At 44.8% G+C, this 21,733-nt stretch overlaps 1 long non-coding RNA gene across 5 annotated transcripts in view; it reads right to left on the minus strand.

The window, feature by feature from the left end:
- Positions 1 to 8,948, minus strand: part of LOC110352246 (uncharacterized) — a 66,577-nt gene extending 57,629 nt beyond the window's left edge. For 4 of the 5 annotated variants that reach the window (XR_011809386.1, XR_003497695.3, XR_011809385.1 and 1 more), the window contains exon 1: positions 8,633 to 8,782. This is a non-coding gene — a long non-coding RNA (uncharacterized lncRNA). Of the gene's footprint in view, positions 1 to 8,632; positions 8,783 to 8,835 lie in introns of those variants that run through there. The other variant, XR_005266415.2, reaches the window with a different exon arrangement.
- Positions 8,949 to 21,733: the final 12,785 nt, after the last annotated feature.

A 21,733-nucleotide genomic window follows, 5' to 3' on the forward strand; every position in this document is an offset into this window, starting at 1 on the left:
AGATTATCTCCAAGAAACTAAAAAGCTTTCCTGGAAAACCAGTAGGGTTTGCATGGTCACTAGCCATACTTTAAAGTGGCAAGTCTGGTAGAAAAGTAGCCAAATCCAATACAAATTCTCCCCATATTTCCCATCACTTGGTGCTCTGAGCTGACAAGAGATGGCCCCAAGGTCCCTTACAGCCCACGTGAGGCATGCTTTGCCTACCACACACTATGGGATGCCCTTCTGCTGTGAGGCAGCTGCTGAACGCAGCTGTTGGATCATGACTTATCCCAGGAGCAACCCCAAGCAGAGACAAGGAGAGACAGAGCTGAACCCCGAGGCAGGAAAAAGTTTGTTGGCTGGACAGATGGTTTCAGCTTCACTCCTCCATACTGCTCCTACTCCCCCTCCACAAAGGAACTGTAGGAAACAATATTCTGGAAAAGGGCTCAAGAGTCAAGATAAGGACATGGAGATCACTCACCAGTTACAGTCATGAGCAAAACTGGCTCAGTGTCGGGAGATCTGGGGCTGCAGCCAGTCCAGAACATTTTATCTCCTTCACGGTCCCTCTCTGCCCCTGCTCCCTGTGGGGTCCATCCCACGGGATGCCATCCTTCCCAAACTGACCCCATATGGGCTAGCAGCTCTTCAAGCATGCTCCCACATGGCTCCATCCCACAGGGTCCATCTCCCAGGAGCAAACTGCTCCTGCGTGGGCTCCTCTCCACGGGCTGCAGCTCCGGCCCGTGGCCAGCTCCTGCAGGGGCTCTCCATGGGCCACAGCCTCCTCCAGGACCCATCCCCCTGCTCCACCGGGGGCTCCTCCACCCATGGGGGGGCTGCAGCGTGGAGATCTGCTCCGTGTGGGACCCATGGGTGCAGGGGGACAGCCTGCTCCACCAGGGACCTCTCCACAGGCCACATGGGAACATGTGCTGCATGCCTGGAGCACCTCCTGCTGCGCTCACCTGGGGGCTGCAGGGCTGAGCCTCTCACATTTCTCACTCCTATCTTCCCAGCTTCTGTAGCACATTTATTTTTCCCCTTTCTGACACCTGCCCTCCCAGAGATACAAGCAGCATTGCTCATAGCTTGGCTCTGGCCAGCAGCAGTTCCCTTTTGGAGCTGGCTCTGATCTGACACGGGGCAGCTGCTGGGCTCTGCTCCCAGAGGCCATCCCTACGGCCCCCCCGCAACCCCTTGCCATGTAAGCCCATTACAGCAGAATTATCTGCCAAAAACAGTCCCACTGAAGAATCAGTGTTAGAGGTTTTGTCAGCCTCCTCCCCACCCCATGAGTCACTCCTGTGCTAGACAGAAGTTTCCAATTGCTCTTGGGATTAACATTACTCTTTATAATTCAGCAGACACAGCAGGAAGACATACAAACCCTCCTCTGAACTCTGAGAGTTGGAGAAGAATTGCTAAAAATTTATAAATAATAGAGCAGTCCTAGAAGAGGAGTACTACCAAGAGAAATTTGTCTTTTGGCAAAGTGCACTAGTCATCCAGGGGCAGTACCCTTCTGGAGAAGCACACAACAGCATGACGATGAAAGTGTTTTAAAGACTAGTCCCAGCTTATATGTGATAGTTAACACGGTCTGTAAAACACAGAAGACATGCAGAAGATGCAATTCAACTGCCCTAAAAGAAACATCACAGGAATAATATAGAGAAAAACATTTTATCAGGCTGAATTAAATACTTTGCAGTACTGAACACCTTCCACACCATCTGGCTGAAAGACCAGTGAGCACATAAATGCAAGATTAACAGAGTTTCCTCTGTTGTTTTCCAGGCCGCAAGAAAAAACAGCCTTTAAGCTAGTTATTATCCCGTGCCTTTTACCCAGCTCAAGCAAACACAAGTAGCATTTAATGCCTGCATTTCAGTTCAGCTGGTACAAGTCCCTAAATCAGCTTGCAGACAACAGAGACTCCAGAGGAGCTTTACTCTATCATTTGTCCTGACTTCACTACGCACACATAGGAGATGCAACTTTGGCTCCTATCTCCAGCTCACATTAGGAAATCCAGGTTCTTTGCTTTCGACAGCACACATCTGCCAAGCAGGTCTGGTTATGCCATTAAGTAATATATCAGCAGAAGGATGGCCTTTTGCTCAGAGTTCACACAAATACATCATTAAAGCTCCACTGATCAGAAAGCTGCTTTTCTGATGATGTATTAATATAATACATCATCAGGATGTGATTTGGGCCTGATGAATTATTGGAATATGTCATCATTTTAGGGATGCATCACTTTTCAGCAGGCCCTGGCAAGTCCAAAAGGAGCACAAATAACATTTTAAAAGATTTCCTTTAAAATTTATATATAAATGAGATGTGTGTTAATGAGACCAAACTTAGAGTCAATAACATGCCTGAGGAGCCACATGCCTTTTGTTCCATATTAAGCACCAGCATTTCTCAGCTCTTTTCTGATACGAGATTGATGGGAGACTAGTGTGATTTGATCTGCTTTTGCTAATGCTCAACCTGGCCTTGCCACCGCAGCTACAGAGCTTACACTTGGTCACAACAGAATCACAGAATTTCTAGGTTGGAAGAGACCTCAAGATCATCGAGTCCAACCTCTGACCTAACACTAACAGTCCCCACTAAACCATATCCCTAAGCTCTACCTGTAAAGGGCATCTTTACTCTCTAACCATCAAGTCTTCATAGAGCTCAGCTATGAAATAACATCGGTGGTGGTTCAGCATTTGTGTTATTACTCATTTTTATTTCTGCAATTAAGCCCTCTCCCTGGGCCATCACCTGGTAACACAGCAGCACTGGGAAGGGGGGGCAGCACCCAGCTGCTCACTGCTGTACTGCCAGGTGCTGGCTGGTCTGGAACAAGAGACACCTGTGGAACAAGTGGACACCTGATGTTATATTATATTCTTGGCCCAGGTCTAAGTGGCAGATATCAGAAAATCTGTTCTGGATAGGGCAATGGCAAGTCTTCCAGATGCTGAAGCCCCCACTAATCACCCAAACTGCAGTTATCTGATGGGACCCAGCTGTATGGCATTGCTGTTCAGATGAGACTGGGAGGTTGGGCTGCTGGAGTGTCAAAAGCAGTCAACCAGAGGAGAAGCTAGGGGCAGGAGAGAGGGATTTTTATTATTGCAGTTCTTGCTCAAGTCACAACCCCCCCAGCTCTCTCTGGGGCCAAGGTGGAGGTTCTCCATCTGATTCTGGTTGGGATTGATGTGCCCCCAAGAGGCTGAGGAAGCTCCCACAATCCCAGGACTCACAAAGAATGGGTAAATCCCGTGGCCTGCCTGGTCCTGGACACCACCACAGGGTTGGGAGCATATCTGGGGGGAAACAAGATGCAGCTGAAAGGCATAATCAGCTGTAACCACATTGTGCCAGTACTCCAAACACTGCCAAGATACACATAAGAATCAAGGAAGAGGTAAGAAAGCAGGAAGTGATCTGATAAACCATTTTATGAAATAAATCATCCTAAAATAAACTTTAAAAGCCACAAAGGAAAGATACCAAAGCTTCATGACAGAAAGCAGAGTTTGCTACCCTTCCAAAATCTAGTTCCAGTTCCCCCAGCACAGACCCTATTGCCATCTGCATCCCCAAGTACCACAAACAGAAATTTGTGTCCAAACTTGATGACCAGTTCTCCATTTGAAGCTGCCTCCAAAAACCAAAGGAGCTACAGATATCTGCTCCACTCTTCATTTCAGTTTGATACCAGTCTTTAATTGCATTTATGGATGTGACATGAGGCATAGAGGCATTCATGGCATTCCAGCTCAACACACAATCTCTCAAGCACTTCATTATTACTACTATTGAAATTAGAGTGAAACAATTTTAATTTTCGAGACTTGGAATACTCACATTGTATTTCTGTCTTAAGCCCATTCCAACTCATCATCATTAATTGCTTATTTAGTCATTATTATTGGAGCTGATAACCATAAACACATATTAAATGGGTTGACAACGAGCGTGTATCATATTATAAGCCTGCCAAGGCTGAGCTTGTTTTCTGAATTCTGAGCCATGACTGCAAGTGTGTGAAACTGGAGCTGATTTCTAAGTTTTTATTTTCATAATAGGTTAAAATTTATGTTGCTCAATGACTTAATACATGGGCAGAGGAGAGGGAATATTGCCTGTATTACAAAGCAGCTTTCCTAACAAATCTCCTATTGTCATGTAGGACATGCTGGCACTTGTGAGCACAACATCCACAGCTCTGTAATTAAGTTCCTTCTCCAATGGAGAAAAGCAAAACACCCATTCGTACAGCTGAGCATAGCAATAATTAGCCATCATCACTATAAGACTGTGTGCAAAATGCAGTCTGATGCTCTAGCCACATCTTTGGCAAAAAGAGAAGATATTCCACCATCCATTGTGATTAGGGTGACCATTAAGAAGTAGAAAGCCATCAAGAACCAAGAAGAGACAACGATCTCCCCATAGCAGATCAGTTCACCAAAGGGTGAATGCGAGGAGCCAATTAAATGCACAGGAGCCAATTATTCTTCCAGTTCAAGTCAATATATCCTCATCTTTGTTAATGGAAAGTACTTTAGCCTGAAACCCAGGAATGCAGCAGTCAGCAGCACTGCTCTCCTACCAAGTCAGACAAAAATTAGCGGCTTAATAGTGCACAGCCGCTGGTGGCAGCGGACGGCTGTAATTTATTGCCCTCTCTGCTCTCCCTGTGCTTCTCCAATGACAGCAGTGCAGCTGAGCCCTCTCCTTCCTATCCTGTACAGGATCATTTCAATACCAGAAGAGTTAAAGCTGCTGATGGCACCACATAGTCAATGACATCGACAGGTTACTGATATACTCAGGGAGCACAGCATCTAATTAAGTTGCCAAATGATCTAATTTTTCTTTTTGTTTCTTTTCTCTGCAACCTAGACTCTGCTTCTCGTTAAAGGACAGTTACCTCTGCTTCTATTTGGGTCTTACCTCGCACCTTCCAAGGCAATTCCTAAGCAAAACAGCAGATGCAAAACAGAGATGCGTGAGAAATCTCCCCAAAGCTTCTGGGGGGAACCGATCCCTGCAGGCAGAAGCAGAAAGCCCCAAGCAGAGTGAGGGCCACTGTCACACACCCAGGATGAAGGCAGAACGGTTCAGCTCAGGAACAGCATCCACCAAATGCACCTTTTCCAATTTGCATGGCCAACAACATCTCTGAAGAGCGCTGCAAGATGCAACACGCCTTTCCACATCAGCCCCATCTCTGCTGCTGGGCAGGGACACAGACACCTCCAGTGACACCTCCAGCCTGCCCTGCCATCAGCGTCATCCCTAGAGGAGGGATCTGACCTCCCAGTGTGCTGCTGGTCACAAAGTCCTACAGAAACTTTCTCCCAGCAGAAAAGTTTTTTTTTTTTTTTTAAATAAGATTTGTACAAAGAAAACACAAAACAGTACTGTCAGAAAAAGCAGTATCCTGTCTTCCAGGGATTCTCATTTTTAAGCAGCATAAATATTTCAAAATAAGTACTGAAAAATAGATCAATGATAACAGATACACCTTAATACAAGCATTTTTTTCCACTGACAACATATTATCACTGAAATAACATAATATTCTTTTCCTATAGAGTATTTTAGTTTTCCATTGACATAGACAAGCTTCAAAGTTCTCTTTCTCCCAAAAGATACCTTTTCATAAAGCTGCTCCTCCACCCACTGCACAGCTGCAGTGTAGGTCCCCAAACTTCCCTTACAATGAAGCGCTGCTTGCCTTCAGGAACTGATGTTCTGCTATGTAAAACCAGTGGAAATCAGGATAGCCACAGCTATGCCTTGTGTTTAGGAATTAAAGTCAAACCTCAGGTGATTCTAGCTCACTCCAGAGATCTTAGTGATTACTCTCAGTGGGTTAGAGCAGAATTGGCAAAGCTGAGACAGAGTAGGAGTAAAACTGGAAGAGCACAGGGTACTCAACAGACCCAAAGCTGTCATAAAGCCACGCCAATCATCTCATCCTCTTTCAAAAGAATATCCAAAGCAATGCAGCTGAGACACAAGGAGGCTGCAACACAGAGGAAGGCACTTCACTGAGCCCAAGAGCTATTCAGCTTGCTAAAAACACAGACTAATAAAGAAATACAGCCCCAATACATCAAATCATACCTAGATACAGCATGCAACAGTTTCAAACAAGTATCTGGTACAGTTATAAGGTTCTGCTTTATGAAGTGCTGAGTGCCCTTGTTTCATAGGATTGAGGAGTGCTTTTTGCAGGAAGCATGCTGTGAGAGCAGGAGGCTGCCACGTGTAACGGAGCAGCCTGCTGCTGGCGGTGAACTGCTGTGTTACTGGACCTTGGATGGGGGAAGAAAACAAAAAAAGCACTTCATGTCTCACTCAAAACACCAAAGCCTTCATAAGAAAAATGTCAGTTTGAGAAACACAGATGATAAAACACCAGGGGGGTTGTGCCGCGAGGTTGTTATCGCGCACAAAACGAAGATGTGCACAAATACCCATAGTGGAGTGGGTGGGGTGGAGGGAAAGGAGTTACAGCTGAGCTCAAAAGAGGATTTGAGTAAGCTGATGACTCTGGCTAAGAAATATCTCCAAGGCCAAGCAATTTTATAATCTCACATTATAGCCTCAAATCTTATCCAAGCAAACAAGAAGTTCATCTCGAGAACAGGGGAAGCCACGCGATAAGGGTATTTCTGGAGCCATACCTGCCAGAAGCAGGAGCTAGGACAAGAGGTGACTACTTCTCATCTCAGCCCAAGACTTCTCTCCTAGTACACTGACCCAGACACCTATTTGCAATCAAGCAGTGCAAAAACATCACTGAGAAGGGGATGAAATTCAGTGCCATCCCTTACACTGATTTAAGGTTGCCTTGCCTAAGCTGCGCTTTCTGATTTTTGCTCCATCATAGGATGGAGAGCTTGGCGCATTGTTCTTTAAACAAATCTCTTCCTTTCAGCAAACACTTACCTTGTGTGAGTTCCTATAAACTCTTCCCCTGCCTTCTGCTATCATCAGCTCTCCGGTACACCTCTCCTTCATTCGTTACCTGGTAATATATCCAATACTATCCTAACAATAAGGTCTATCTGCAACAAATGCTTATCTGTGAGTCACCAATCCATCATTATCACCCAGAACAGGCAAGCATCCTTCTAAATAATTGAGGCCCACCTGGGGGGCATGGACTTGCCCTTAACCACAGCAGCTGGAGTCAGTCTGCCACATATTTATTAAAAAAAAAAAAAAAAAACTCTCCAAAAGAAATGTCAAAACATCTTGGTGGGAGATCTTACTGATGGCCACAGTTTATCCACAAACAAGAACACCAGGATGCATTTTCCCCTGAAACAGGAGGGCTGCTCTCAGGAATGTTTGGCATGGGATTGATTAGAGCAGAAGCCAAACCCTGGTGTCTTTATTCTGGCAGCAGGAAAAGTTTCACGGCTGCTCGTGATGTTCCAGCCCTCTGCCTAGGTCTTCCCAGCTGTAAATAAGGATAATAAAGCTGGCATCCTTTGTCAAGTGCTCAGGCAATGACAGATGAAAAGGGACTAGGCAGGAACCATCACTGACAAAACCAGAACATGTTCATAGCCAGTCAAGATCTAAGCTGTGGCAGTTAAAACGATGCTGAAAGGGAGGGACTGCAGCTCTCAGCACCAAGCAGCACTTCCCAACAGATGGGGAGCTCCTACTATGCCAGGGGATTTGGGGTTTAGATGATTCCCACAGTCATACAAGAGATAGATAAAAAGACACAGCAAGTTCACATGGGGATCGAACATCTAATTTTATCTTGTCCTCAGATAAAAAGCAACATTGAGAAAATTGCTGAGATTTGTTTGGCAAGGAAATCTATGTTCTCATTCAAGCCTACAATTGCAGCCCTGTTACAAGGCAAAATAGAACAGATATGGTAGGAAAAAAATAGATCCCCTTGAATGTGCTTATCAAATCCTCTTTCACAAGATATCTTCATATTCCTCACAGTATTACACTTGTCTACGTTTAACCCATATATTGGCATCTTGTGCTTCTGTACCAAGTCACTTGAAACAACACTCAAAGAGGAGCCTTCAGACAACTTGCAAAAGCTTGACTTCAAGCAGCAACCAATAAAGACATTACCGTGTGGAGCTACAAGACAACATTATCCCCCAGCTAACAGGCTCAAAGAGATGCAATGAAGCTATTATCGCAGTCAGACCCTCGTCTGCATTTAAAAAACTCTGAAATTACACCACAGCTCAAGGAAAGCACAGCACAGCACCCACAACAAAACTGTCTGTGGTCACAGAGGGGGACTTTTGCTCTTCCTGCAAGGATAGAAAACACCCAGAGCAGAGGCATCGCCAAATAATACAGGGATAACCCCTGCATCCTACCCATATCAGTGCAGCATCCAACATCTCCACACAGAGCCCACAGCAGTGTTCCAGGACAAGAACAGCATCAAAGCTTCAAGCGCCCCTTAATAGACAATCCCAAAATGGATTTATCAGTATTTATTAGAACTGATTTATCAAATTTATTAGTACTGATAAATATCACTTAAAACAAAGAAGCACTAAGCCACTGAGTCAACTACAACACACACACACACACACACAAAGGGTTTATAACACTATTTTCCTACCACATGTCCCTGCATGGGAGATTCTTGCTTGTAGGTTGGGTCCCACCATCTCTGCAGGTCCCCAAGATGTAACAAAGCCTGCTCAGACTCAACTTTCCCCAAACACTGGGTACATTCCCACTCCCAGCAATCAGCAGGAGCTGATATCTCACCCACCTGCCCTGAGACAACACAAAAAAAAGCCCAGGGAGGAAAGCCCCCACCTGCAGCCTGGCAGGACACATCCCAGCTGCAACAAACTCCCATCAAAGAGGAAAGCCCTGAAACCAATTTATAGGTTCCCAGGGGGCTGCCATGAGCCATTATGAGCTCATTATGAGCTGCAAATGCCCTGTAGGACATTTTGCCCTGGTATCACCAAATAGGTGTTGTTATGGGCTTGTCAGGGGTGTGTTGTATCATAATCCGTGTTCACAATCACCTATAGATATCAAGAAACTGGAGTAATACAGCACTTGTGTTTCTTTTTTGGTCTTTTATCACAAGAATACACATTTCCCCCGTGTGTACATTTCTGTGTGGTGTGCATGTTCCAGGTAAAAGAATGTGAATTAATAATAAATAAAAAAATAAAAAAAAAAATAAATAAAAAAGCACAACATCTTCTAAAGCTAGCAGCCTGAGCTAACAGCCTGCACTTTGGCTCTGCCCAGGCCATGACACAACACATAACTGGTTTATTCCACAGGCTTATTTCTGTCATTTTCTCTCTTTACAGGCTGCTCTTTTCTTACCGAAGTGCTAAACATGATTTTTGTGCTCTGATGATGCTCTTTTCCCTGCTTTCCCATGCTTAATTCCCTGTTATATCTAAAGAGAGTCTCAGAGAACAGAAAATAGCAAAGTATAAGTACTCCAGCCTAAAAAGCACTACTACAGGATTTAGTGCTGCTCAAGCGAGAAAGCTAGTAATGATACTGAAAGCTCTCTGCACCTTGTGGCCCCTTCACTCCTACTAGCCCTGTCCTCATATATTATTTTGCTGGTTTTAAATAGCACATTTTAGCATCCAAGCAGCTCTGTTGTTTTAAATGCATCGTGTATCAAAATACAGAAATCATAATTGGTGGCGAATTACATCGCTCTCTCCTCCTTCTTGACTTTCTTCTCCGGCATTTAATAATAACTAATGAAATATAGATATTTGCCCTGTGGCAATTGGCGCTTTCTGACACGTTGTCTCCTCTCAATTTGTTAAACCACGGAGGTCCTGCAGATCATTGAACCATTTTTATTATTTTGTCTTGTGTGAGATTTTCCCCCTGTACTTTCAGCGGTGTGCTCAAGAATAAGCTTTGATATTTTAGAACAAACACAAAGTGTCAATAATGAACTCTTGGCACTTACCAGCTGCGTGGTGCAGATATGTCAGTACCTATCTGCATTGAGAAAAGGGGATCATTCCCGTACCTTATATTTAAATAATTAGCATGTCCAACTTCATAAAAGAGAGGCAGAGCTCTCCCTGTGTTCCTGACAACTGCAGGAAGACACGCAGATAGCTTAGGTTTAAAAGCCTGGAGGTGGGGCTAATTAAAGCAAAGAGGAAACTATGTGTTTAATTCTTTTTTTATTATATCCTAGCCTTTCCTAAGAAAAGAACGCCAACTGCATCAATCCAGCATACTCCTCCTTAAAACCAGACTGACACAAATGGTGATAGAAAAAGGAGTGCAAATATCTAGGAAGACCGGATTAGGGAGAAACTCAAGTAGGCTGGCTACAATTTAAAGTAATTCTCTGTGCTTTGGATGCTTTCAAAAACTCACAAGCCCACACCATGTTCAGAAATATCAGTTTCAGCCCTCAGAGGCTGACTGATGGATATGTGATGGAGGAGTCCCTGGGAGTGCTGCTTTCTCCGTCACTACATGGTCACACCTGTAACAGCAAAGAGTCAAAAAAGCTCAAATTCATTCAATTTCACAAACGTTGCAAACCAATTGATTTATTTAGGGGAAAAAAATAAGAATAAAACATACAAACAAATTGCTAGGAAAATAAAAAAGAACGTTTCTAACAGACGTTTTGATAAAACCTTGTGAGCAATTAAAAAATTCTTTAAGCGTTCCTTAAAAAGCAACTTGTGTGTAATTAGAAAAGTCTGACATTTTTCCAAATTTCCTCCTCGAGCGACTGAGGCCAAAGTATTCTGATCATTAGCTGGGGGAATATGCAACTTAGAAGGAGACTTTGACTGTCGATCTCATGCCTGTGCTTCCCCGCTGCTGCTTCACCAATAAAGTCTGAGGAAGGACGAACCAAGGACGCCGTGACCTGGTCCCACCATTCCCAGGACACTCCCAATGGCTCCAAAGGGGACCATGGCACTGGGTTCACAGGCCAAGGAAAATCTGACACCAGAAGAGGGCTCTCAACGAGCCATGGAGCCACAGGAAAGGGATGAGAGGCTCCTTGGGTGCCGCATGCAGATGCTAGCAGATGGGGGCAAAAAAACATCCTCACCTGGGAGCCCCCTCCAGCAGCACCCGGCTGTTATTGCTGGAGTAAAGAGATTTCTTCCCAAGAGAGGAAAATGACTTGTCAGCTCGGGCCTGACAATATCTGTTTAGTTCCAGAGTGAATATAAGTCACTTCAGGGATATCAGCAAGAATGTCATTTTCTGACAATGCACACTAAGAACAATCATTTCAATTACTGACGGAAAGGCTGCTGCCATCTAGCACCAGATGTCAATCTGCCAGGGTACAAATTGGCTTTCTTTGACACGATAATTACAACTGGTTCAATAACGCATCAACACAGGCTAGCAAATGGTGTGTTGAGCACAGGTCAACACTGCCCTGCTCAGGATCGTCCTGTTTAGAAAAACTCCGGTGATTTCTGTTGTCATTGCTCGTACTGCTTTGCTAAGGAGCGGATTTACCTAGTGGCTTTGAAGGTTTAAACTGCCCATGCTGGCAGAACAGTGCCACGGCAGGATGGTTTGGGTTGTGCTTGCTCTGGGACTGGTCCCTTGGATCAGGGGCTGCATTTGGGATGTGGGGACAGCAATGTGTCCATTTCCTCTGTGGTCAAACTTTTGAGATACCTCCAAAAAATTACAATTTTTCCAAGATGCCTCTTAGCACAGGAAAATATTAATATCGTTGGGCTTGAGTGCAACTAAAATAACACCATTTTGTGCTTAACAACTCCATTTTGCATGAGAAGGTCATGCGCTGTGGTCTCTCTCTCTTACTCTCCCATTTAATCAGCAACACAAAGAAAGGTAGATTAAATCAGACCTTTGATTACTGTGGATGGGATACTGTAAACAAACAAGTGCAAAGCAGGGCCAAATACTGCTGTGATGCATACACTGCCAAGCAGGAGACACAGGAGATCCAGATGCAGAATTTCGTCAAAGGAGAAGTTAAACACAAGAGGAAACATAAACTAGCTTTAATTGGAACCCTACACAATAAAGGTATTTACATGTGGTCAGTAAGATGTTAATGATATTGTACTTTGGAAGGAAAAAGAAAAGAAAAACAGAATAAGAAGCTGAGCACGAGCAAGCCAAACCATCCCAGCCACAGCAAGAATGCCCCTTGTCTGGAAATTGGGAGCCTACCCCAGGACATCAGGGACAAGGAGCTGTCTATGCTGTGTGAATTTGACTTAATCCAGCTGTAAAGCAGGGTGTCCCATACAACCAACATGATCAAGGCTCCAAGGAGTGTTTTCTGTGCATGCATCTACAGTTGCTGCTACAGCAGTGAGGTGGAAGGAACCACCTTTGCAGGAGTCATTGCACCTTCTCCTACTGGAGATCCCAAATGAGCAATGCAGACATGATATCAAAACAGTGTTCCCCTAAAATAAGGTGAAATATAAGCTGCCCCCATGTCAGTTTTTGTTAGATATGAATTGCACCATTGCTCTATCTTTATCAGACCAGTGCTGGTTAAGAGTCCCAGGGATCTCATCCACCTTTGCCTTAATGTCCAACAGAGCTACAAGAAGCCTCTTGCAAAATTTTGAGAAAATTTTCTCCACCCACTCTTCCTGAGCCCAGGCACTGCATACCCATGCAAGACTGACTCTGCACACACACTGATTTTTTGGTAGGCATCTTCACTTCAGACTCGAACAGATACTTAGTCCCCAAAAAAGACACAAACAGAATGAACAAACTACAGATCATCCCATGCTCAGTGTATGGGATGCCTTCACTTCCATTACGTCTACCTGCACGCTCATAAATCAGATCCTAGGAAAACTCTATCGGAGTGGATAAAGTACTTGTAGTACTTGTAGTACTTCAATCTACATTAAATGAATTATATTGAAATATATTATATATTTATGTAACATACACGTGTAGTATATAGTATATATATATATTTATGTAATAAAATAATATAATTTATATTATACTATATTATGTTTTATGTTATGTTATACATTAGTAATATGATTTATATAATATATATGATTTGTATAATATACATAATGATATATATAATATAATATATATAATGATATATATTATATTGAAATATATTTATATATCATATAAATGAATTACGAAATTCATTTATACGAATTCATTTAAGAAATTAAGAAACCCCCATCCCAGCTGTACCCAGATGCAGTTCTTGTTTTCCCCGTTCTCCCTCAGGACACAGCAGGCAGGTGCAGCAGCACAAGGCTCCCTATGCTGAGTGCTGTGGGGCTGAGCATCCCACATGGCCCCCCGGGGCTCCCCGGCACAGCTCCATGCACCACCACCTTCACGCCTGCACCCGGCGTGTCCTCGGGAGGAGAAGGACGTGTTTCATTTGTCTGCATGGGGTGCCTTGTTTTGAATCACAATCCACCCCGAGACAAGTTTTATATTCAAAGATTTGCTCACAACTGGATTTTTTTTTTAAGATCTATTATTTGGATCAAGCCAGTCGGTGCTTCTTTAATGTTTCTCCACCACGCTCGGCTGCTGTATCCATTAGTTACACCAAGACAAAAGTATAAATGGATGCGGTAGCAGAAATCATTTTACACAGTCAAATCTTTTTACATAAACACGTTCCCCACACCCAGGTGGATTTGCTCTGAAGATATTAGCCAGCTCCTTTCACAGATGTTTCTGGAAGCCGGGAATTGCGGGTCTCTATAACATCTTTTGAGGAGCAGGTTCATTATTTTTAAAAAAAAAAGCCTTATGTTTGTGTCTATATGTGTGTGTCTATGTGAAGGAACAATTTATCTGGATGACTAAAATTCCAATATGAGTTGACAAAGGATTGACTGCTTGTATATTTAAAACCATGACAACCCTGACATTTTATACGCTTTTTTGCTCCAGGCATAAGATAATTTACATTACAATTTTAATATTTTGAGAAATGAAGGCCCGAGAGGTTTTCTTGCTCAATTATTTTGTTCAAAGTATCTTGGAAAAAAAAAAAACTTGATAGGCTCTGATCATATTTCTTCATGAAGATCAAGCTCCTGTTTTGTCAAGACAATGCAACAAACTTTGTTCTTGACTCCTGGTGCAATTCCCCACCTTCTTAATGACTGGTGGGGCTGGAATGAATATTCCTACCTCGTCTGGCCCAACAGACATGATCTTGATTGGAAGTTCAGCATTTCTGAACAACAGCATGCAGGAGATATGTTTTCTGCAGGGCTTGCAGGAGCAGTAACCTGTCTCAGGGTTGGCTTTATTGCAGGTCCCTACAGCAGCAGATGCGATGAGCTTCATCCCAAGGGGTGTCTCTGGCACGACCTCACTCAATGCACCAGTAAATATACGGCTCAGAAAGAGCTGTTCCAAATAAGTCTTGTGTCACTTTTTCTCCTTTCTTCTGTAAAAATACAAAGATGCTGCAAGGGTGCAACTGGGGGGAACAAGGAGTGCACAGAAAAGAGTTTGCAAGACCTGTTGGATCTGGTTTTGTTGGGATATGGTTTAGTGGGGACTGTTAGCGTTAGGTCAGAGGTTGGACTCGATGATCTTGAGGTCTCTTCCAACCTAGAAATTCTGTGATTCTGTGATTCTGTGATCTTCTTCCAATAAAGGGTTCTGCCTTTCCCTCACAACACAACCACCCCACGTCCTGTAGCACGGGACCACCAGTGGCTGTGCCCACCCTTTCTCCTGGCAGGAGTGGGGTGCTGGGTTTTTATCTGACCCTTTATAGACATTTCTATATATAAAACATATTTCTGGATGCTGAATTGGAGTGCTTAACTTGGGATACCTCCATCATGCTCTATAAGCATGGGGTGCAGCCATATGCCCATGGGGTTCAGTGGGGCTGGGACCTCGATCAGCACAGATCACAGTGTGGAGCAGGATGTGGAAACACTTTTCACACCCTGCAGCTTCAGTGCACGTTCAGTGTTGCATTTTAAATTCTTCGTTTGGCTTGTTTTCAATAATCACTGCAGATTTCGGGAGGACGCACCTACAGGTTTGCTGCATCTGCTAGAAAGCCTGCAGCGGGCTGTTCTCACTCTGGGCTTGTGTTCTATGTTTCTATAGATAAGGGCGGATGTGAAAACAATGTGAGATGCAGTACCAGAAATAAACACGTATTTAGAAAACACTGCTGGCATTGTGAATGGATACAGGGGAAAAAAACAGACCCAGCCTAACCTCTTGGAGTGCATTAGTTTTATCTGCTGTGATGCCAGACTCAGAAACCCGCTGAGTGCTAAGGCTTCTGGTTACTTATTAAATTATAAAAGGTCTGAAAAAGGAGTTGAACCGAACATCAGAAAATAGTGCTGAAATAATGGATCAAGGACTTGCTGCACAGGTTCATTTATGATGAAAGCCAAAAGGCAGTGGGCAATTCCGTCGTATGCATGGATCTCAAGAACACCCAAAAAAGGACATTTTTCACCTGGCACTGATGAAAAGGAATGGGAGCAAAGACTGGAATAAAATAATTCTCTAAATAGAAGGCTACAGATGTATTGTGGCTGACAGCAAGAAAGAATTTTCATAGTCTACATCATAAGTAGAACAAATGGGGATGCTCCTGCTCGTGACACCCTCCTGTCCCATCCTCCTCTCCCAGGCCACCTCCCAGGTGGGTGCTGCCTTCTGCATCAGCATCACCAGGACCCGGTGTGGAGGGATCAGGTAGGAGGCTGCATTAGGTACCATTCAACACAACCAAGTAAAAAAAGCATCCCTGAAATGAGCCAGTGACTCAAAAAGCAGTTTGAAACCCCAGTGATACCTACCTCAAGCAACAAAAAAATAAAATAAAATAAAATAAAATAAAATAAAATAAAATAAAATAAAATAAAATAAAATAAAATAAAATAAATAAAATAAAATAAAATAAAATAAAATAAAATAAAATAAAATAAAATAAAATAAAATAAAATAAAATAAAATAAAATAAAATAAAAAAATATTCAAGAAGCACCATGAGTGTACAACCTAGTCAATACGCTCTGAAGACAGCAGCTCAGTGAGAAAGTCCATCACCATCACTTGGGTCTCTGCTGGAGCAAGAGCAGACAAGCAAGTTGAATGGCAGCAGCCAGAAATCACTCGCTGGGAGCCACACACCCTCTGTCCATAGCAGCCTGGTCCCAAATCCAGGGAACCACACTGCAGCTTTGGGGCTGAGCCATGGAAATGGCAACCACACGTCAGGTGGTGAGATAGGAGCACGGTCCCCAAAAACCCAGGCACACGCTGGCTGTGAAGACACAGCAAAACTCCTCTGTGGGCACTGTGATTCCTGAAGTGCTTCCAAAATTATGATCCGAACCTGGAACACAGCCCAGGCAATTACCAGGGCAGACACCTCGGCGTGGAGGCTCCTGCCTGACAGAGCCCAAGTGCAAAATAAGCAAGAATAAAAAGAAGTGTGTGTGTGTGTTAAACAATTACGACCGGAGAGAAAAGTCTGGCATAGGATGTTGAATATTAGCAGAAAGGACACAAAAAAAAAAAAAAAAAAAAAAAAAAAAAAAAAAAAAAGCATTAAAAAAGCTATAAATAAGGAAAAATAGCAGGAAGGCTGGACCTGTCCTTAACACAGTCATCTCAGCTGAATGCTGGAAGTGGCATCTGCAGGCCTGAGGTTGCTGAATGTGTCACACTGGTAGCCCAATTTTCCTAGCACCAGAAGAGAGAGTTTACACTGAATACTGAAATAGATCAGCTACCACCAACGGCCTGCAGAGACGATCCAAAGATTTGTCCAACACAGTGACTCAGCACCACTTGCAGACACAATTTCTGGCACCAAATCTGTCCTGGGCTAAACGTGACCAAGCTCCTGTCCAGGCAGTGGGCACCGCCACACACAGCGAAATATTTCCTTTTCCTGCCTCTGTCCCACCTCCTGCTGTGTGGAACACCCTGCTGTGGTCAGGGAGCAACGTGTGCGCATGGAAATATGCAAGAAATTCAACAAATTAATTAAGGAACCAGCTTATCTACAGGAAAGCTTCCAAAATGTAGGTGTTCGGCATTCCCTCGGGTGCTGTGGTGAGCAGGATATTTCCCTCCGCCTTTGGAGTGGATGGGGATGGTGGCACGGTCACCCCTGCTCAGGGAGAGACCCGAGGGAAACTGGTGGCACTGGAATATGGCCAGGCACTGGTAATATGGAGTAAGAACCCCACAGGAAAAAAAAAAAAAAAAAAAAAAAAAAAAAAGACAGAGAAAGAAAGGATGAAAAAAAATCAGAAGTGAATAAAATCAATGCAATTTCAGTGGATTTTCATGCAGTCATTATTCCTGTGGCAAGCTGTGTTGGATCGCATGCCACATTTCACAGCTACAAATCGTCCCAGGAGGGACAAAGCACTCTGAGCCCCTCACACTGCCCCCGGAGCAGCCACGTCCACGGCTGGGGTACATCCCTGCAGCATGACAGCTTGGGATATCTAGCTCAGGTCCTCCTCCTTGGCAAAGCCAAGTTCCTGCAGGGAAGAAGGTCTGGAATAAGCATATCACCTCCAAAAAATGGAGAAGTCTGATTTGGGAAGAAATTGGGGAAAAAAAGAGTCTCACCACAATTCTCCATTTTGCTAGAACTGCTTCTAAGGAAAGCACTGCAATGCTGTGCAAAATAAATAAATAGATAGATAGATAGATAAATAAATAAACAAACGAGTTTGGATATTTTAATATCAGACCTCCAGATTTGTGAGCTTCCCAGGTAAGATCCTTGGAAATGGCCAGGTGCGTGCAGTGTGCTTTGAATTCTTTTTTAAACTGTACACGGGAATGGATGTGTGTTTTCCAGAAATGATAATCACATTGAAGGATGAGCAAGGACTGGATGTAAAAGCCCCGTTTTCCAAAGTATTGCCCTGGTTATGGAGGTCTCAGAAAGCAGGAGGAAGCTGGGAGCTGTTGGAAGGCAGGAATCATGCAGGTTTTGGTGGGAAGTCAGGTTGAAAAATGAAAAGGAAGCTTCAGGAAAGAGACGAGAAATTATCTTTGTGGGAACGTGTAGAGCTGCAGCTATCACTGAACGCCTTGTTGGTAACAGAGTTCATCTGGGCTCTGTTCGAAGCCCTTTTTTATTTTCTACACAAATGAGCTAGACCTACACTTCCAGAGCGTTAATTTGCATTTTTATGGGGATGAAGCCATTCTGCATGCCAGTGGGCCTTCTCCAAAGAGCGCTCCGGTTACTTTTTAAAAGGCATTTAACATAATGAAGGGTAGATTGCTGACTATTAAGCCACGGAGTTTAGCGAAGGAAATGTCAGAGAGCGTGTTTCATCTAGATGCATTAAAAACAAAAAGCAGCATCACATCCATTGCTTATCAAACACAACGCGTGCAGCTTGCCGTTCAAATGCCCAGCAGACGCAGCCAGGTTTCCAAATTTCAGCCTTGCAGCGCCTGGGTGTGCTGACATCCTCTCCAAGCAAGAGCTCGCCAGCTCCAGAGACCTCCTCAGAAACAAAAGGGGATGGTGTTTAGAGAGGGACAGGCAGAAAGGAGGAGAAGCTCCTCCCTGGCCACAGCCCTGCCTAGGGGAGCAGAAAGCGAGCCCAGGGTCTCCAGAGGGGTTTCGTTCAGGCACCCCCAGTGCACAGCCTGATGTGCATCCTTACACGTAATGTGCAGCAATATCTCAGCAAGCTAATTGTCTATAAAACCGGGGACTGGTTCACAGCTTTTATATTTAAATTGCTATTGCTCTTCTAACTTTTGATCTCTTTAAATAAAAGGTAGTTACTAAAGCCCTCGAGAAAAAAAATAAATAGCACACATAAAATGCCCTCACATCTCTATAATGTGAGAAAAAAAAAATGTCTTAAAGGATTGAAAGTCAGTATTCTGGTCAAAATGGGGCACTGAGTTAGTGGGTGACATGAGACAACAGCTTCCCAGTGTTCAAATCCAAACAGACTGATACACTGAAGGAAAGAGGAAGAAAAAAAACCTTATGTTCTTAAACAGAAAATATTTTTAAACCACAGCAACGAAACACCTCTGAATACAGGTATAGCAGATTCCCATGCGTGCACAGCCAGCAAGCCGTGGTACTGAGGATTTCTGCTGCCCAGCCTCGAGGAGCAGCTCAGTCTGGCACCGCTAACGGGATGCTGGGCGGTGGTGGTGGCCCATGAGGAAGGGGCTGATGACAACCCATCCCCTGCAGGAGGCTTAAAGGGAAGGATCTGCCCTCCAGCAGCAAGCAGCGGTGCTGCAGGGATCCCCGCTATGCTGCACACCCCAGCAGAGCCCAGTGCCTCAGCCCAGCTCAGCATCTCGCTGGCTTTTACCTCCCGATGGCTGGAGTCACAGAAATGCAGTTTCTGCACCCATCAGCTCCGGTTTCGAGTACTGTAAATCAGGTGGTCGCATCTTCCTCAGTGCTCTCAAATATATTTCCATCAATTTCAGCAGAACTGCTCCAGGTTTACTCCAGGAGACAAAGCCCAAACCAACAGGCTCCTATTTCTGTCGTGTACTCCATCAGGATTTCAAACCTGGTGAACAAAAGGAGGACGGGCTGAACGAAAGGCAGCCAGGTGCTGCCTGCCAGAGCTGCAAGTGACAGCAGGGGATGGGATTTGGTAGCCGAATATTGGCTGCAGAAGCACCTTCAGAGGGTGCAGAGCGGACTGGCACGGGCAGCAGGGTTTGATCGGTTCACCCGTGCCAGAGCACGCCAAAACGCCTCCAGCAAGCGGGCTGTAATAACCACGTACGGCTCCGTCCTTCTCAATTAGCATTGCAGATGACTCTGCACAGAGCTAAGCTGGGCAACACCTGCTGCTGGTAAGTGCTGGAGGAGCACGAGCGCCTCGCAGGGAGAAACCCAGCGCTTGTAGAGGGACGGGATGGGGGCTGCCAAACCCGCGGGTTAGCAGGTACCCAGTGCCTGCTGCTGGGGCCAGGGATCGGCATCCTCCTCTAGGCAGGCCTTATAAAGAAAGGCTGAGCTCTTATAAAGTTGCCAGGGAGTTTTTTTTGCAGAGGTTTTCTTACTGTTCTTGCTTCGGTTTGGTTATTAGTGAATTGCAGAATCCGGACTGCTGCACAAGGCAGGTTTGGGAGGGGTGAGGAGGGTGCCAGCAGGAGCCAGGCAGGGATCGAGCTTCGAGGCTGACTCAGCGCCCCAAAACACAGAGCTCATTGCACCAAGCACACATCAGCAGCAAACTGGGTGAGTTCCCTGCAGTTTGCGCTGGGTTTTCTGCAACAGGGACTCGGATCCACGACTCAGCAGAGCAGCTCTGGGCCAAGTGCTCAATGTCCAGCTGGGCAGCAGGCGCAGACGTGCAACGCCGAGGTGAAAAGTGATGCTCAGTGTATATAGTAGGGGTGAAAAGCTTACTGGATGTAATTTGATGAGCTTTGAACTTCCACTTCTGTGGAATACAGGAAATTTGTAGTGAACAGAGCAGACCAGTGGACAAAGTCCATCCCAGGCTGCTCAAAGCAGCACGTACGTGGTGGTGTCGTGGCTCTGCCTGGTGGCCCTTCCCACAGCCTGGCTCACCCTAAATTCTGCTCACGCCAAATCTCTTTAAAGAAAAGCCTGATCAGGATCGCTGGCCATGCAGCAGGCTGTGGCACAGCACAGAAACCCAGGCTGGCCAAGGGATGGAGAGGAAGGCAGCAGCCTGGTGAAGGGTGTCTGCTTAAGGTGCGCCCTCCCTACAGCCCCGATCCCAGTCAGTGCCTGGAGAGCAGGAGGAGAAGTGATGCACAGCGTTAACATCAGGCACCACCAAGTCACGAGAAGCTCCCCAGCCACCAGCAGCAGGGCTCTGAGAGCTGCAGGAGGATGGGGACCAAGGCTTTCCAGGATGATGCCACCATGAAGGAGCTGGGGTGCCAAAGCACCACAGAGCGCTGCCTCTCCCCGCATTTCGGCATGCCGCTCATCTGGTTCTTCCTCCCACCGCAGATCAATGAGCACTGTGTTTGCTGCTCTGATGTGTTAATTTCTAGAAAACAGACCCAAGCCCATTTAATTGAAACTCCAGACTTGGTGGATAACTTCTCCACGAGAACAGAGGAAGGAACGGGAACAAAACAGGAAGCTTCTGGGGGCCCAAAGGTTGTTTGTTTATCTTTGAACTTTGTGCCAAAACAACAAAACACAATTATCCTAATTTCTGCATGCAATTTCCAGCATTGTAAATCCTTTATGTAAGAATACATCAAAACCCTTCTGCCTGCCAATCCCCTCTGTTGCTAAGGAACAGGCAGGCAGAAACCCTGAGCTGGGAGACTTGAAAGTCCTCATTAAAAGGCTTTGTGCATCACTACCAGTAAAATGCTAATTCGGTAAGGCTGATTGATACCCCCGTGTTATCAAGTTCCAGCAAGGAGGGAGCCGCTCGGGCTCACCTTCAGTCGCTGTTGTTAACAGGGAAAAAAAAAAAAAAAAGAAAAAAAAAAAGGTTCTCACTTAAGCAACTGGAAGCATTTGAAACCTAAAAAGCAAGCAAAGATCTCAAGTTCTTTGTACCTCGCTTCTGCCCATCGTGCATGAGGCTTGGGCAATTATTTACATACACTTTAAATTCACTTAGCAATCCAGGCTGCATCACTTAATTAAAATGTTTCCAGTCGTATAATCATAGGACATCCTTTTAAGCATCCTAGCAGGCTGATCGGCACTGACTCGGAAGGAAAG

Source organism: Anas platyrhynchos, chromosome 5 (assembly GCF_047663525.1).
Source record: "Anas platyrhynchos isolate ZD024472 breed Pekin duck chromosome 5, IASCAAS_PekinDuck_T2T, whole genome shotgun sequence".
Lineage (NCBI taxonomy): Eukaryota > Metazoa > Chordata > Aves > Anseriformes > Anatidae > Anas > Anas platyrhynchos.